Below are 16892 nucleotides of genomic sequence, written 5' to 3'. Positions count from 1 at the left end.
CAGGAATAGTCTTAGGACAGACAATAGCCTGTGGTTTAGGGCACTACCCTGGTGTGCAGAGATGTGGTTGGGAGCCAGTCTCTCAACCTGAAAAGAGCCTACCACCCACTTCTACTTCCTCTGTGGTTGCTTTCCTGATGCTTTTAGATAGCTCGGTGGTGCTTAAGGGCATGCTCCTGCCCTCTCATCCGAAACTTCAAAATTGCATGACTCCTTTCCTTGGGAGCTTGTGAAAGGAATGACTTTGTATCTTGCTTCTAGAGAGGCCTGAGGGTTTTACAACCCTTTTTAATAACATAGGTACCTCTTCAGCTTCCAGGAATAGGTGACATCAGTTTAAGGTACAACCTTCACAACTTTCTTACCTGTTAGGTTAGATGGCTTCCTGCTTGCTCTCCGAGTTATCTTACTTTCCCTTATATACCCAAATATGTTGCAGCCATGCTCAAAATTCTCCTGTGAGTCCAATTTGGGCTTCTAGACTCATATGGATTAGTAAATCTATGATGAGTATAGATTTTGAAGGGATGAAGGCCAGAATTCAGCAAGACTAAGGACTTCCAGAGAAGGTCTTTTGGGTTTAGGACACAATTTGAGTCTGGTTTGATTCAGTTGTCCAGTGTAAATGTTTTTTCTTTGATGGGATGCTTTGCAACGTCTGTTGCATCTATACTTGGTTAGCAGATGCAAGGAGGCTGGAAAACCCATGTCCTGCATAGGCCCACATCCTGGAGTACCTACTGGGATATTTTAAAACAGCTCAGTACTATTTGCCTCTGCAGCTGAACTGAGCCCAGTAGAGTCCTAAGACTATTGTTGCTTAAGCTGAATGTGGTTATACTGAGAAGTGGGAGGGAGGGGTTATTTTAATGTTTTTCAAAGATATTTCAAAGCAAACCTGCTTTTTGTGTTTTTAATGTCTAGCTTGATAATTATAATTTTCATTTTGCAGCTGCCCCAGATAAAATCTGGAAGGTTAGCTTCAGTTAATGGCTTTCTGGGAAGAGGGGAGAAAGTTCATCTTCTGGTTTCTCTCGTGCATGTTAATAATGGTGTGGAGCTGTGGGGCAAAAATTCATTACTGATTTTAGCTGGTATCGAAATGCTGAGTGGTAGTGCCACTTACAGAGCAGAACTGACTGAGGAAGAAGGAAAATTTTCTCTGATAACTGATCCGTATGATTCTATCTCCAGTAAATTGGTTCCAGAATTGTGTTTAAATAGCCTCCATAGGAGACATACAGTAGTATTTATTTGGTGTGGGTGATCTGTTGGTCCTAATTTTTCAGAGGGGATTGCTATAATGCTGTGGAAACTGGGGAGGGAAACAATGGCAAGGGGAAAATTCTATAACATTTCTCAGAGTTGTGAGATCTCTTCATATTTGAGAAGGCTAGACTGTTAAATTTGTTATGTTGTATTTCCAGGAACAGTCTAATTTTGTCTGTTACACTTTGTCCCACCCACATACACACGGTCTGACTCCCTGTGCTGTATTGCTCTGTAATTGCAGTGTTTTGCTTCAAGGATCATCTGTAGGCAGTTGGCGACTTCTTCAGATACAGATTTCATGATGGATATTGGCATCTTTAGAAGCTTCTGGGAATAAGTCCTCTCCCTAATAATTGATGGTGGCAGAGGAAATGGGTTCTGATATTTTGTAACCATTTTCCCTATGTTTTTATTATTAACTCATAAAAGCCCTGTAGGACTGACTGGAACACTTCCCTCACCCTCTCACAAGGCTGTGCTGCAGCAGGGCTCTGTAACACCAATTACTGCGGGGACAGTTTTGCTGTTCCAGATGAGATTGTGATGGGGGTGTTGGGAAATGAGTCTCCCTCAAAATGTGTTTTATGCTCTGAATACAAGAGATTGTGTTACTATAGTGCAATGCTTAGGTCTATGGGGTTCATGTTTTTAGTTAGTGAAGGTGAAATCCGTTTAGAATTTTTTACATCAGCATCTCTTGTATTCGACAGGAAAACAGAAAATATTTCCTGATCTTGAAGTATTTTGGGACTGTGTTGCCTGTAGAACTGATGTGTATTTCCATAACTAGATAATCTTACTGCTTTTATTAATTTTATTTTTTTCCCTGAAAGACAAGGACAGAGCACACATATTAGAGGTCCTACACGTACAGGTAATATGTTTGTCCGTTTTTATACTGTGAGACAGAAAATGATTGGGGTCTGAATACTTACGCCTTTGTTTTACAGAGGTTTTGATTCATTAAGGCACAGACAGTATCATGTTGTCCTTTACTGAACTAAAAGTAAAACTGCCAAAAAAAATCCCCTTTTGTTCTGCTGCTGAGGAGCACTGTGGGCTGCCAAATCCTGACAGTCTGAGTCACCACAATTGTAATAAAGTGTTTGTACTTTGGCGGTTGCTGTTATTCAGCGTCTTCTAAGTTATTCATAAGGCAAAGGGACACCTACAGGTTTAAAATACTACTTTTAAAAGAAATAGTCCATGTTTATAAAGAAACAACATTTTCAATAGGGAATTAAATAAACTGTGGTAACACTTCAAATCTTCTAAGGAGTATATGGTTAATCTTTAACAGTAAGAAATATGCTTATATACATATATTTAACAAGTTCCATGTTTTGTGTAATAGCAATGCTAGACTTCAAAAAATGATGGGATAATTTTAAACTCCTTACTGAACTCTGCTGTTTTGGCCATCTGATCTGACCTGATAACAATCTGATAACCAGGGAGACTGCTTCCTTCCTAAAAAAAACCAAAAAAAAAAAAAAAAAAGTTTTGAGGACAGGGCCTCTGACCCTGGAAATGCTTATCTACATTTTAACTTTGAAGTGTGGGCTGTGACCCAGCAAACATAGCTCATGTAATTGAATTCAGTTGTTTTCAGCATCATTTCCAAACAAAGTAGTCAAAGTTTAAGTTCTAGTAGTCAAATTAAGTTGTAATAGTCAAATAAAACTCAGAATGAGGGCCCATAAAGAGCTGGAGGAAAGCAGGGTGGCTCTGACTCAGGGATGATACCTGTAAGGCTGACAGGTGTGTTCCCAGACTCACAGCAGGTGTCCTGCCTGTGGCCATGTGCACACTGTGGTGCTCTGGCTGATGGATGCTGCTGCCTATGCTTGGGTGGGACATGAGAGTACTTACAAATTCTTGATCCCATCACCTGTGCATGGAGAGGAGGTGTGTTTCTTTATAATTTCTCAATACTATAGCTGTTTATGGATGTGAGTCCTCATATTGTTTAGTATCAGTTATTGAGGCAGAAACAATGATTCCTTTCTTTCCATTGATAAAATAACAATAAGGCTTTTATTCTTGATACATAGGGAATTTTGTATGTTACCTTTCCCTAACATTAAGCTAATGAAATTTCCACAGTTCTCTCTCTTAAAAAAAGCGACAAATTTGCTAAACTGGATTACTAATAACTTTCCCAGCTTCCATCTTGTAGAGCTGCTGAGAAAAAGGATCGAGGTGGATGTGGGTGGTAGTCACTGGGGCAGTGTGGGACACATGTAAATTCTTGCAGCAGAAAGTACTATAATTTTATTGCTGCTCAGTGTCATACTATCACTACAGCTGTTTCCCAAAGAAGAGGTTTTCCTGCTATTTACAGGAGATTCAGACAAAGGAAGGAGATGGTAGATAAGCAAATGCAAATATATTACATGCCTTCTATCCTTTGGTTTCTAATGCATGCTGTGGTGACGGGTTCAGCGTGAAACACTCAGTGACATGTAATTATATATGCATTAAGTGGAAGCTGATTCATAGTGTCCCTCTCTGAGAGTACCTATCCATAAAGCACTGAGGTAGGGATGCAAGAGGAGCAGCACAACTCTGGGCTGCTTAATTCATGTGGCAGTGCAGTCCTGCTCAGCTGCTGACTTCCTTTCTCCTTTTTTTTTTGCCCATAAAAGGAGAAAAGTGCTGCCATATGACTCGCTTTAGAGAGAATCACAAGATGAGGTTGGGGCCAGAGGGAGGGGGGCACGAGGGGGGGAAATTATTCAGGTAGCTTTGTTTTTGTACATGGTACAAAACATTCAGCTCTCTGTGTTTAATGTGGTATTACGAGCAAAGTATGTGGTAGTATTTCCTTTAAGTGACATTGAAATCAAACATTTCATTCTTATAATAACTTTTTTTTTCTTTTTTTTTTTTTTCTGCATGGATGAGAGATTCTGAAGGGAAGGGATATAAATGAGTTTGGAAAGGAGATAACTTCAGTTCTTAGGGATTAGGCTATCCTTCAAACCTGCAGACACTTTCCTGCTGGTTGTTAAGGAATGACTGTATGTGGTATTCTCCCATCTCATGCCAGTGACTGTAGGTAGGCATGCCTGAATTCATTGCTTAATTTTGCACTGTTAAAATCTTCATCTCCAGTTTTTCCAGAAAACAGGCTAATTGGGTGATACTCTGAAGACTTGCTCAGAGATCAAATCTGGACACCTCTGTGCCTTTTCACAAAACGTTTGAGCTCTCTTATTCTGCAGTCTCACAGTGACTCTCAGTGTACAATAAAGCAAGAGTTCCTTTGACATATTCTGACAAAAAGCATAGCCCTCTCACTGACGAGGGTTACAGTTTTAGGCAATTAGCAACTTTAAAGAGTTCCACCCAGTTTCTGGCATGGGTCACTAGGTGGTGTTTGATGGGCTCCTGATTCTACATCAGAGTGCAGAGCAAGCACCAGGATGGTCAAGTCCAACCATGCTGCCAGCTAAAGTCCTGTGTGTGTGTGTGTTCAAAGCCATCTCTGAGTCAATATTTCACAGTATTGATCAGCTTGGATTTAGTCAGCCTTGCACGTTCCCTTTATTTACTGATGCTGTGAAGCGATTTGACATGGGGGCATATAAATCAGATGTCTCTCTTCTTGCTCACTCCAACACAAGATGTTTTAGAAATCACAGCAAAATAGATGTGTCTGTGCAAACCAGACTTTTTTCTTTGACAACTATGAAAAATGGAGATCTTCAACCCAAACATGTACTTTCATATGAATTGAAGCATTTTGTCAAGGAGTCCAAAGGGAGCTGGAGAAAATTAAGATCTTAGTAATGAACAGTCATTTCCTATATTTCCTAGCATCACCGTTTTCTAGTAGGTATCCTGGGAACAGAGCAAAAGGACCATACTAATTATGGATCTAAAGTAATTTTTTCTTTTTTTCTCTCTAGCTGTTGTTTTTGGGGATTTTTTACATCAGAACTAGGGTGTAGGCCAAGATCTTTGAAAAACAGATGTCTGTCTCATGCCTGCAGTGTTATCATCACTGGGATTTAATAAATTTTTTACTTCACATATGTGGGTGGGTTTTTGTTGTGTTTTAGACTTTTGGTTGTTTTTCTTGAAACATCTGATGGTTTTATGGTTTATTGGAGTAATGGTCTTTAGTTGTGTTGATGTCACTGTTGAGATACATTTGTCATCTTTTCATCTCTTTGGAAGACTGAAATTGTACCTGTAGTTCAAGACACTACAATTAAAGTATTCACTGGTAAATCAGAGTGTAGGAGTTCATCTGGGACTATTAGGTTGGAGCAGATGGTTATTAGGTGGATTATTAGATGGACCCACTGGACCAGATTGGCAGCTGCTATCCCAACAGTTATAAATGGGTGCTCAAGGTTTTACAGAGTAATAAGCAGTTTTGTCAATACTGAGGTGGGTTGACCCTGGTTGGATGGCAGGTGCCCACCAAAGCTGCCCTGTCACTGCCCTCCTCAGGTGGGCAGGGAAGAGAAAACATAATGAAAAGCTTGTGGGCTGAGATAAGGGCAGAGAGAGATCCCTCATCAGTGACTGTCATGGGCAAAACAGACTTCACTTGGGGAAATTAGTTTAACTTACTACCAATCATATCAGAGTAGGATAATGAGAAATAAATCCAAATCTTAAAACACCTTCTCCCCACCCTACTCTTCTTCCTGTACTCAACTTCACTGTCAAATTCTCTACTTCTTTCCCTCAAGCAACACAGGGGGACAGATAATGTAGGTTGCAGTCAGTTCAGCCCACCTCTGCCACTCCTTCCTCCTCACATTCCTCTTCTTCTCCAGCATGGGGTCCCTCGCACAGGAGACAGTCCTTCATGAACTTTCCTAACATGAGTGCTTCCCATGGCCTGCAGTTCATGAAATGCTCCAATGTGATCCCTCCCTCAAGATGCAGTCCTTCAGGAACAGCTTGCTGCAGTGTGGGCTCCTCTCTCCACAGGGCTACAGGTCCTGCCAGGAGCCTGCTCCAGCAGGGGCTTCCCACAGAGTCACAGTCTCCTTCAGACATCCACCAGCTCGGGGGTGGGGTTCTCCATGGGCTGCAGGTGGATCTCTGCTCTGCCGTGTGCCTCCATGGGCTGCAGGGGCACAGCTGCCTCACCGTGGGCTGCACCAGGGGCTGCTGATGGATCTCTGCTCCAGTGCCTGGAGCACCTCCTGCCCCTCTGGCACTCACCTTGGGTCTGCAGGGCTGTTGCTTTCATGCTCTCACTTCTCTCTTTGGCTGCTGTTCTGCAGCAGTTTTTTTTCCCCCCTTCTTAACTCAGTTATCCCAGAGGTGCTGCCACCATCACTGATGGGCTTGTCCTTAGCCAGTGGCGAGTTGTGTCATTCTGTCCTGTTCCCCCTCACTGCCCTCCCCACTACCAAAACCTTGCCATGGAAACCCGAAATACAATACCATTGCACTTAAGACTCCAAGGTAAGGAGTTGGCACTGAAGATGATGATCTGTAGGTCAGCAGTTGTGAAAGGGTTGTATGTTTTTGTACTGTCAGGATGATTTTTCAGTCCCCTATGACACTGCATAATCACATCTATACAAAGTTTTACACACAGTAATTCTGGCCAAGTACAATATTTACATCCAGATTTGCACCACATTAGTTGTGTTTTCCTTTGGAAGGTTTTATGTGCCTCTCTGGTGTTTACAAGAACTTCTTGATTGTGTTCCTTTTTGAGAAAAATAAGGGCAAGTGCTTACAATTCAGGTTTGCATGAAGTTTTTTTAAGTAATTAATTTGATTTCTGACTTCGACAAAAGAAACAAATTTGTGAAGACATACATAACTTTGTGAATTATCGAAAAAAAAGATTTGTTCTTAAAATGCTTGTAAGCATTGATCTTGTAAGATGAATTTCTTCCTCGCCTATCACCACAATGTGGGTGAAGCTTGGAGAAGCAGAGTCTCAGCTGTGCATTGGGATGCAGTTGATAGAGCTATGCCCACTTCATACCAACTGACAGTCAGGGCCAATGTTCTACTGGCAGCAATCCAGGCTTGCCGAAATTAAGAAATCAGATGCTCATGTTCAGTCCATCTGAACACATTAAAAAGCTCCAAAACCTAGAGAGTGCAAATTTTCACTTGTGTTGCCTATGACACCTGTGGAAACACAAATGCTCAGCTCTTATGTTTATGTGTTTCTGTTCCCCTGATCTGAAAGCAACAACCACCTAGGGGAGGGTGACTTGTTAATTCTGAAATGCATTTGGCTGGTTATGGAATTAACTTCTAAAAATTATGTTCTCCAGAAATAACTGGGTACTGTATTTGTGATGCACGTTCATAGTAGGAACTAAATGAGGAGTGGATATGGCATGCAACTCTACTGTTACATTTTTAGTACTTCTCATGACACAGTTTTGTTCTATGCCAACTAACACTCTCCCAGATAATGCCCAAGCATAGTTCTGGGGTTAGGAGACACTATGGACCATTTCCAAAAGGCTGTTTGGATCTGGCCAGGCTGTATGGAGGAGTAGGATTTTAGTTGTCCAGCTTCAAGCTGTGACATGTTTGCTGGTTCCAAGCCCAGAACATGGCTGTGTGCCCTGGTCTGTTTTATTTTTTGACATATATGTGGCCACAGATCCTGCTTTCCAGGAAGCTGGGATTCAGCAGCTTCTTTGGGAAGGCAGTGGCAGCATTGTCACTGTGTGCTTAGGAAGGTAGAAGAAAAATTCTTTCAAGCCTGGAAGTGAGAAGCTGTCTGGAAAGCAGGAAAAATAAGCCAGAGCAACTTAAAATCATAGAATAATTGAGTTTCATATTTTTTTAATAAGACAAGCCCCAGGGAATACACAAATATAATCAGCCATTTTGAAAGCACTTGTTTAAAAAAAAAAAGAATATATTTGAAGAATTATGGCCTGGCATTTTAAATCAAAATGAATAAACTGAATGTTAAGCAGATGGCATCTACAACATCCTCAACCAGAGGATGTATATCCTGGCAGTAGAGTAAAATTTATCCCTGGCCTAAGCTTTGCCTTCTGTTAGCTAAAGGAGCAGTAGCAACATGCTAGTGCAAACCTGAGTTGGCATGATCCTTAGCTTTTCCCTGGGGAATCCCTGTCTTAAGCAGATGTCTCAGCCCTCTTCTTCTAATTGTCTGTTTGCCTCCTGTCAGGGAGGTGCAAGTCTAACCTTATATTTAGCAAAAACTGTAGGGTGTGAAGTTTTGTGTGTGGGTGTTTTTTACTTTAAGCAGTGTTAAAGCTATTAGCATCCTAATGACTTAACAGTGTCTGGTCCAACAGACAGCTCAAGGGTTGACTCTAGTCAGTAGAGCACAGCCATCTGTCTCACCACCTCGCTTCTGCAGGACACGAGGAATAGCTGCTGGGATGGCATAGGCTTCTTGGTAACCTTGTCATGTATTTCTCCACCTGGAAGTGGTCCAGCAATCAGAAACTGAGCTCCCAGTCCCCACACTGACAGTGACAAGGCTGAGTGCCATCCCTGGGCTGGGAATTCCTGGTGCAGTTTGTGCTTTGAGGGTTGTGTGGGGAGAGAATTGGAAGTGCAGGTCAGGATGCTCTAAGGATGAGCTGCCCTGAATTACCTATATTGCCATTGACATCTCTCGCTTTTTTCTGCGTAATATTTAAATAGTACTGGCTTGGTAGTAGAAGTTTTAAGGATTCTGTGCTTTTTCAGTTTATACATAGATAAGTGTGTTCAGCTGCTGCTCCTTTTTTGTATTTTAAATCAGAATAGAATTCATTGCTTCATTTTGGAACTTTTACTTTCTACTTCTTGAGTAAAGGACTTTAAAACATGAAATAATGTTGTGGTTGCATATTTAGGATTGAGAGTTTGACCTCTGATGCACACTTCATCTCATTTAACTCTTCTCTTTTGCCTTTGAACTACAACATTATGTATTCTGTTCTGTAATGCAGCTTCACTTAACTCTTTATTTCCAAATAGAATTAATTTAACATCTTTGCTATTTATGCTTACTTGAATACTGATTGTACAGCCTTAATTATTTCTTACACAGCAGGAAACTTTCAAAATAGCAGCTGTGTTTTTCCTTAAGTCAAATTGGTTGTGAACTACGACTGCTCAAATCCCTAGGTGGATAATAAGCTTTACTCCCAGCAGGTCCCCCAGACTACTACACTGAGGGAACTGAACTGACTCCCATGTTTCATTGTATAAATGCATTTTAACTATGGATAAATTGACTTGCTGGATCTTGCCAAAGTAGTAAAAGAGAATTTTCTCTTCTGTGTTAATATGTGATGCCTCCTTCTTAACATCCTTCCCTTAAAGCGGCATTAAGGTTTCTACTAAAGTAGAAAAGAGTGCCTTATTTATTTCAGTCCATTTTTATCAGGCTGGTGTTTAAGAAATGATCACTTTACTTTCTTTCTGACTCACAAATTCTCCCAAGGACAGGAGCAGTTGCTCATAAATATGTTTCTTCACCCTGTGGTTATGTAACAGTGTTGTAAGGAGTATCTTGATATTTAGTTATTTTCTAAACTCATTAAATTGTTGTTCCTCTTCATTCCCCTCAGCTTTCCTATGGAAAACTCTTGATACCAATCTTGGGATGTTTATCTCCACTTTAAAAGGAATATTTTAAAGATATGAAACTGGAAACTCTAAACTTTTCAGAGTAGTTTATCCTCCTTCCCTTCCATGGCATCGGCTTTCCCACTCGATGGCATCTCAATCCAAATGTGATACCTCAGTGAACTTGCCTTGCAGCCCATTCCGTGCAGTTATTGCTCACGAACAAGAAATGCTTCCTGGCATCTGTTCGTAGTCTTCTTTTTAATGCCCCTTTCATACCTGCTAATCACATTAACCCCGTGAATTACACTGACATTGTTTTTACATCCCGTTTGATTTTGTGTTTCATTTTGTTTTATATTGAAAGAAATTTAGATATCTGAGATAATTTTTTTAAAAGATTAAAAAGCAGACTTCCAGAATGTTGTGTGTATTTGATTAAAAAGCTAATTCAGTCCTAGTTACTACTTAAGTTGTGCTGAGGGATAGCTATTCTGTGTAAGTTGCAAAAGTTTTGTAATTTTATAATTCAGCTGAAAAGGAGGTTCTCCTTGATAGTTGATGGGTTTTTATTTCCAAAATTTAGTTTTTCTATATAAATGTAATCAATGCTGGAATTAGAGAGTCTTTCAGACCTGTCATTTTTGTTGTTGTTGGGTCAAAAGGTAAGGGGACAAAACAATGGTATTTAGAGCTGGTTTTTGCACTGGAGGGTCAGAAGTTGTCTCTTACTACATCACTTCTCTATGGGAAAGGGTGGGTTTCTGGGTTCTGTGAGGTGCTGCCAGTCCTTTCCCTGTCCTGAGGTGTTCCTGCAACAGTAGTTCACTACCCTGGTGTGTGGCAGTATGAGATTAATTGACCTTTGGCTCTGGGAGTAATGCACGGTAGAAGACACCTTGCAGAGTGCTCTTTGCTTTTGAAAAAAGGGAAGTTATTCTCTATTGAAGGCATTTAAGTAACTTTTCTGATTTTTACTCAGTAATTAAAACTGTTTCATTGATAACAATCCTTTTAAATAAATTTTAAAATTCACAGATTGCAGCCTCTGTCTAAGTATTGGGAAGGCTCTGGATCATCCTCAACAAGGTAAGAGTCAACTCTAGTACTTTCAGGCTTGCACAGAACAGCTGTTGAGCAGATTTGAACATCATCAATGATAAATGAACTCTCAGCCCCCCTTGAATACCATCCTTTATGCAGTTTTACTCTTGCACCTCACTGATGCTTTCAGAATGCTATCTGGGCATAATATTCTCGCCTTGAGGTTTTTATTTGTTTGCTTTTCTCATTATAGAACAACAATTGAGAATAATTCTTCCCATGTACTTTTTTCATTTACTCCACTGTTTGTTTTGAGTCATTTCACTGTTATTGTTCTGGTCTGGGTAAACCCTTGGGACAGAATTGGCTTAGGCAGAGAGCAGAATTTGTTCACATCCCTTTTGAAGTCCTGGTTCTGTAATTTTTATGGGTCTCCTACTGCCATTTTTTTTTTCCAAATCTTGACCAAGTTCCCATCAAACTCTCTGAAATATAAGTTGTAAATACCATGCATTGCTACAGAACTGGAGAGAATTTGCAGCCAGCAGCAAAGTAAAGCAATGCTAAAAAAAAAATGTTTTTCCCCTAGAGAAAGGGAGTTTCCTGACTTGACTGGCTACTAATTGGTACAAAGATTTGTTTACACAGAGGAGCTATTGCTAATTAGTTCCCTGTGTGGGTGTTCTACTGGGAAATTAGTGTTACATTTTGATATAATTTAATCATCTTTTATAATGAATTGTTACAATTTGCAGTAAGGAACATCTTTTTAGGAAAAAAACGAATCTGCCCGGCACCACCCCTGAGTTTCAAAAAGTAATTCCTCTCTAAGCCGCAGTCAAGGTTACTATTTGGAAATTAAATGAATAAAAATCCATAATTAGATTAAACCCAGTTTTTAGTCACATGTTTATAAATATAGCTTCAGAAACACAACCATGTGTTTTTCAAAGCCAAAACTTAATTAAGCTGAATTAAGCTGATTTATGAACCGGATAGCTTGACCTCTGAGATCGTGAGGACAGTGAAACTGAATATTTGGGAAGAGTGTTTGTGCAGTTACATTAACATTATTGAGGTTATGGTCAAAACAGAAGTTCACTTCCAAGCTTTTCTGTGGGGAATTTATTTTCCTTGTTACCTTCACTATTATTTTGGGAGCAAGCTTGCACTTCTCTTAAGTTATTTTATTTAGAGAGTTGAAAAAGTAACATTAAAATAGCTGTCCTATAGAACCTTATGAAGGAGCCGGTCCCCTTGTTTTTCTAGTGGCCTCCCCCGCCTCAATACTTGCAAAATGAAATGACCACTATTGGGCATTTAAATTACATTCTTTATTTCAGTAGTTTCAAAAGATTGGAAAATTAATTTCTGAATTTAGAACTGCTTTAACTGGACTTTTTTCAATATAAATATTGTTTTACATAAATATAACCTTTATACTAAATTGCTAAATGTTTTGGAAATGAATTCCTATTTCCATGATTTCATTATTATATCTTTTAATTCTTAATATAATGCATACCATTACCAGTGCACATTATTTTCCTTTGGCTGTACCAGTCTTAGCAACAGCTTATTCTAAAATCCAACTTAAATTGAATCTGTTCAGCAGAATTATATGGAATAAAATCTAGTTTGAATACCCGATCATTTCAGCCCAGCTTCATTTTTAATGGTATTACTACAAAAATTTTTGGATGTTACAAATTTCACTTTGAATAGAATAATTTCCATTTCTCATGGAAATTTCTTTTTTAAGCTAGAAAGTTGCATTGCAAAATTGAGATAGGGAAGAGCAAAGTGATCCCAAGTGTAATCTTGAATGTTTTTCATGACAGACGGACGTTGAATGTTTAGCATCACCTCTTTGGATTTTTGAATGTGAATTGGAACCACTGTATTTCTAGGTAAGACATAACTGAGTGTTTGTGTTAAGCACCCCCTTCCTTTTATACCTGAATTGTGGGAAAGCTAAAGAGGGCAATATGCTGGACTTTGCTTTGTGCAATGCTTATGTATTTGTTGAATTAGTGCAATGTTATTTGAGATTTTAAGTACTAATAGTTCATTTGTCCTAAATTTCTATGTTCCCTGAGAGAAACCACAACAGCCACTCTTGTATGGTCAGTATACGTACAGGACTGAATTTTGTGATCAGGTGTATAGTTGTTCTATTAGCTCATTGTCATCTAGAGGGGTAGGTGAGTGCTGTCTGCCCCTTCTCTTGCATCAACACCTTCACTCAGCAGGATATGCTGGTTTAGGGAATTTGCTGCTGAAAATCTGTGGGATTGCAAAGGCTTCCCAGAGGATTACTTTTCTGTCAGTTTAGACCTCTGCATCAGCTCACTGCAGATTCACACAAGTACTGGTGTCAGTGCAAGGGAATCAGTGCCAGTACCTGCAGCAACAAATTGTTTTATTGGCTTTGAACTCCTTATTTCTCTCTGCTCCAAGAAAAGGTTTGATACATGAGGAAGACTGTGAAGGGGTTGTGAACAGCTGCAGACTTTAATAGCTGGGGAGAAAGCAGATGGGGATAGAGATGAACTAGAAAGTTTTGATCTGTAGATGTAATTAAGAGAAAATTTGTCACTGAAGATTACCTTCTTCTTAGTGAAATGCCAGTCTGGCTTCGCATGTTTTCTACAAAGGTTATAGGGACCAGAAGGGAGATCTCTGTCACACTTCACATGCAGCTGAGTTGTGGCCAGCACTGCACTGGGGCTGCACGGCTGAGAGTCACAGACATCAGTTCTGGTGGTTGTGACCCAAACAGTGCTGTTTGCCAGCCCTTCCTGGACTCCAGGGAAATGTGAAGCAGACAGGACATTTGACCTGGAGTGCTTTGCAGCATGCAAAGCCTAAAATCTGAAAGGCAATAGTATCTTAACTAGTAGTTGTGTGGATATTAAGTATTGTGGATAGTAAGGCTGTGCGAGATGGTGGCTTTGATCCAGTGGTTTCTCAGAGAGATGGAAGCCACTGGGTATGGAAGGGATTCTTTAAGCTAACCCTGCTTTAGTAACAGTGCATGCTGTCATTAATTCAGCTTGCTGTGAGAGGCATCCAAAAAGTGGTGCTGTGGGCAAAAGCCTGCAAAAACTTCCATTTGTTGTAGGTGAAAATAAGCCCAACATGGCAGCAGCCTGACTGGGTTTCTGTCGAAGCTGGTTCACAGTACCCAGGTGAACCCAGGGCAGTCTGTCAAAATAAAGGTGTTTGCTGGTCATGTGGAGGTTTGTTCAAAAGAAATAAAGCCACCTGCAGAGGTGGAAGGTGTAGAGATTCATCACTTTAAGGTCACAAAGGATGTGGAACCAGCATAGCTGACAGACAGCGATATTCCTGTTTCATTTCACTGGATGGCTGAACAAACCCAGGTCCAAGGGACAAAGTGGATGGGAAGGGTGGCAGGAGAGACTTAAGATGAACAGCTGCAGCCAGAGCTTGACAATTTCTGCAGTGTAGAAAATTATTCTCTGTTTTAAACGACTGATGTGAACTTGTAAGGAGTGTATACATAAGCAGCAAAGCTATTTTGCTTATTTTATTTTTAGGTTTTATTTTCTTCATTAAAAGAGCTTCCAACCTTCTATTTTGTTACAGTCATATGGGATTTGAAATAGGAATTATGTATATGACATACCTATTAAATTTTATAATAGCACTTCAACTAAAATTAATGGCCCAGGATGATCCTTCTGGGCCAGAGAGGAGAGAAACTCAAAAATGAGTGCTCAGCATGGACTTATCTACTCCACTGGGGGGGAGTGAGATGAGTTGAAGGGAGATCTTGGAGGCAGTACAAATAGAATGAAAAGGAAGAATAAAAGGAAAAATGGTAGGAGTGATGAATAATACTCTTGGTGTATCAGAAGACACAGGAAATGAGGAGAAAAAAAAAGGGAGTGAAATGAGGGAATAGAGATTTGTTAAATTATGGGCTATTTCATATTTATTCCATAGAAAGTTAATATGACTGCAGTGTGGTTCACTTTTATTAAGTTCATTGGTAGAAAACAATAAACTGGTAGGAATTACACCTGGTAAGAAAATTAGTATTTTGTTTTACCTGCTATATTTGTGAAGTCCTCACTGTTTGCTCTTTGAGATCTTTTACAGTTAAGGCTTTTTTTTTTTTCAAAATGAAACCCTTAAATATGACTTCACTGATCTTAAATATTGGGTTTTTTTCAGACTGGCAAAATACAAGCTGTAGAAGCATATGAAGATTTTTTTTTGTAAAAGGAAAGGTTCTGAAAATCAAATCTTAATATAAAAGTGACAAGCCAGTAATAAATTTTAAATACTAATGCAGCAGAAGCAATATTTTGTGCTCTTAGCTGTGAGCTGTTTGAGCTGTGCTGGGAATTTTACATGATAAGGTTTTAATTTCTGTCAGTGCAAAGAGGAAGACTGAACCTCGTACACTATTTTTAAATGGCCAATATCCCTTACAACTTTTGAAAGGTGTGACATGTATTATTGCTTTAATTCTCCAGAGTTTGAATGTTCTTATCAGATTAAATAATTGTATAACTGTTTTCAGAAGTGTTTTGTATATACATGTATATGGTGATCTATTACTCTTGCTTTTTTAAATGACCTTGGGAGCAGCAGCACATCGGGTGGGAAGCGAGTAAACTAGTTTTCATTTTCAGTTTCCTGTTTTCTAAGAATACATTGGAAAGTTTCTTAGTTAAATAATATCATAACAGACAGTTGGAAGACAAACTATGATGATTATATTCAGGTCTTCACATGGTAAGTATGTTCTTAAAATAGTAACTGCTTGACAAGAATTAGGCATCATTTTCTACCAAAAGTAGTGTGAACTGTTAAGATGAAGTTAGCAATGCAGGGAGAGCAAGATCAAACATTTAACCTAGTCCAGACAATTAAGTTGGATGCCTAAAGTAGGCTTCACTAACTGCTTGAAGATTGATGCTTAAGTGCCAGAATTAATATCTAAAGCTGAATCTCTGGAGTGAATTTGTACTTCACACACAAATGTGTCCTTAGTTTACCTTAGGCCATGATAACTTACTAACATCTCGGCTATCTTGATACAATGAGGAGCACGGTGGTCATAGAAGTTCAGAATGCATTTCAGACATTTTTTTAGGAAGTAATTAAAAGTTCATAAACAAGATGATAACTTTCCACGCCTGTTGCTGTGCAGTTTTTGAGACTGATTTTATCTCACATAGTATCTTGTATGGGCGTGTTCTGTACGGTTATGAGGAGTACCATGTAATGAAGTTTTCAACACAGACCTCTAGTCTAATTCATTGCCAGGTATTTTACAGATAAAATGCATAAATGTGTTTCAGGGAGAACTGTGAAGAAAAGTACTGTGGTAATTGTTGGGGTTGCCTTGTATTGTTGGCCAGATGTGTTTTCCCAAGAACTGGGTACACTCTCAATCTGGAATTCAGCTTTATGCCAGATTTTGGTCTGTAGTGCTAGACTGTGACTCAGAGCCTAAAATTAAAATGCTTTTCCTGAGTTTTATGTCTTCAAAGAAGGATGGTTTTCCAGCAGGTGTTAATGATGAGATGTCTGCTTATTTACAGACACCTCAAACTTAATGAAGTTTTTGAAATTAAGGGTAAAATTTTTCAAAAGTAGCAAAAGAGAAACTCAGTCACTTCTTCTGAAACAAAGGCTCTAATTTTTCACCAATAGGAAAAAATAAGGCCTTTTGTTATCTCTTTTTTAATAAAAAAACCTCTTTCACATATATTTTTCTTCCATGAAAAAGATTGTAAGCCCTTTTTTTGCAATGTTCACCTTCATTAGCACAACTTGCTGACTTCCTTCCTCAGCTGCAGTTCTTCCTACACTCAGAGGTCAGAAAAGAGCAGGATCAACAAGCCACACATCTGGCTGTCTCTCTTTCCAACTGGAACAAAGAAACAATTTTTTAATGGCTTTTTGAGTTAATTGTAAACAATTTGGTTTTGGAGTCGCTGACTTGCAGCAAATGTTTGTCGTAGGCGGATGTAGGGGAAAAGGACTATGTT

At 39.4% G+C, this 16892-nt stretch overlaps 1 protein-coding gene across 3 annotated transcripts in view; it reads left to right on the top strand.

Annotated features, from left to right (window-relative positions):
* Nucleotides 1-16892, top strand: part of FAM49A (family with sequence similarity 49 member A) — a 50427-nt gene that overhangs the window by 265 nt on the left and 33270 nt on the right. For all 3 annotated transcript variants that reach the window (XM_017745009.1, XM_017745011.1, XM_017745013.1), the window contains exons 2-3: nucleotides 10855-10905; nucleotides 12702-12770. The gene's annotated coding sequence lies outside the window, so the exon portion shown is untranslated. The remainder of the gene's footprint in view (nucleotides 1-10854; nucleotides 10906-12701; nucleotides 12771-16892) is intronic.

This window comes from Corvus brachyrhynchos, unplaced genomic scaffold (assembly GCF_000691975.1).
Source record: "Corvus brachyrhynchos isolate BGI_N302 unplaced genomic scaffold, ASM69197v1 scaffold116, whole genome shotgun sequence".
NCBI lineage: Eukaryota > Metazoa > Chordata > Aves > Passeriformes > Corvidae > Corvus > Corvus brachyrhynchos.
Note: the sequence above shows the minus strand (reverse complement) of the source record. Positions and strands in the feature narration are given on the sequence as shown.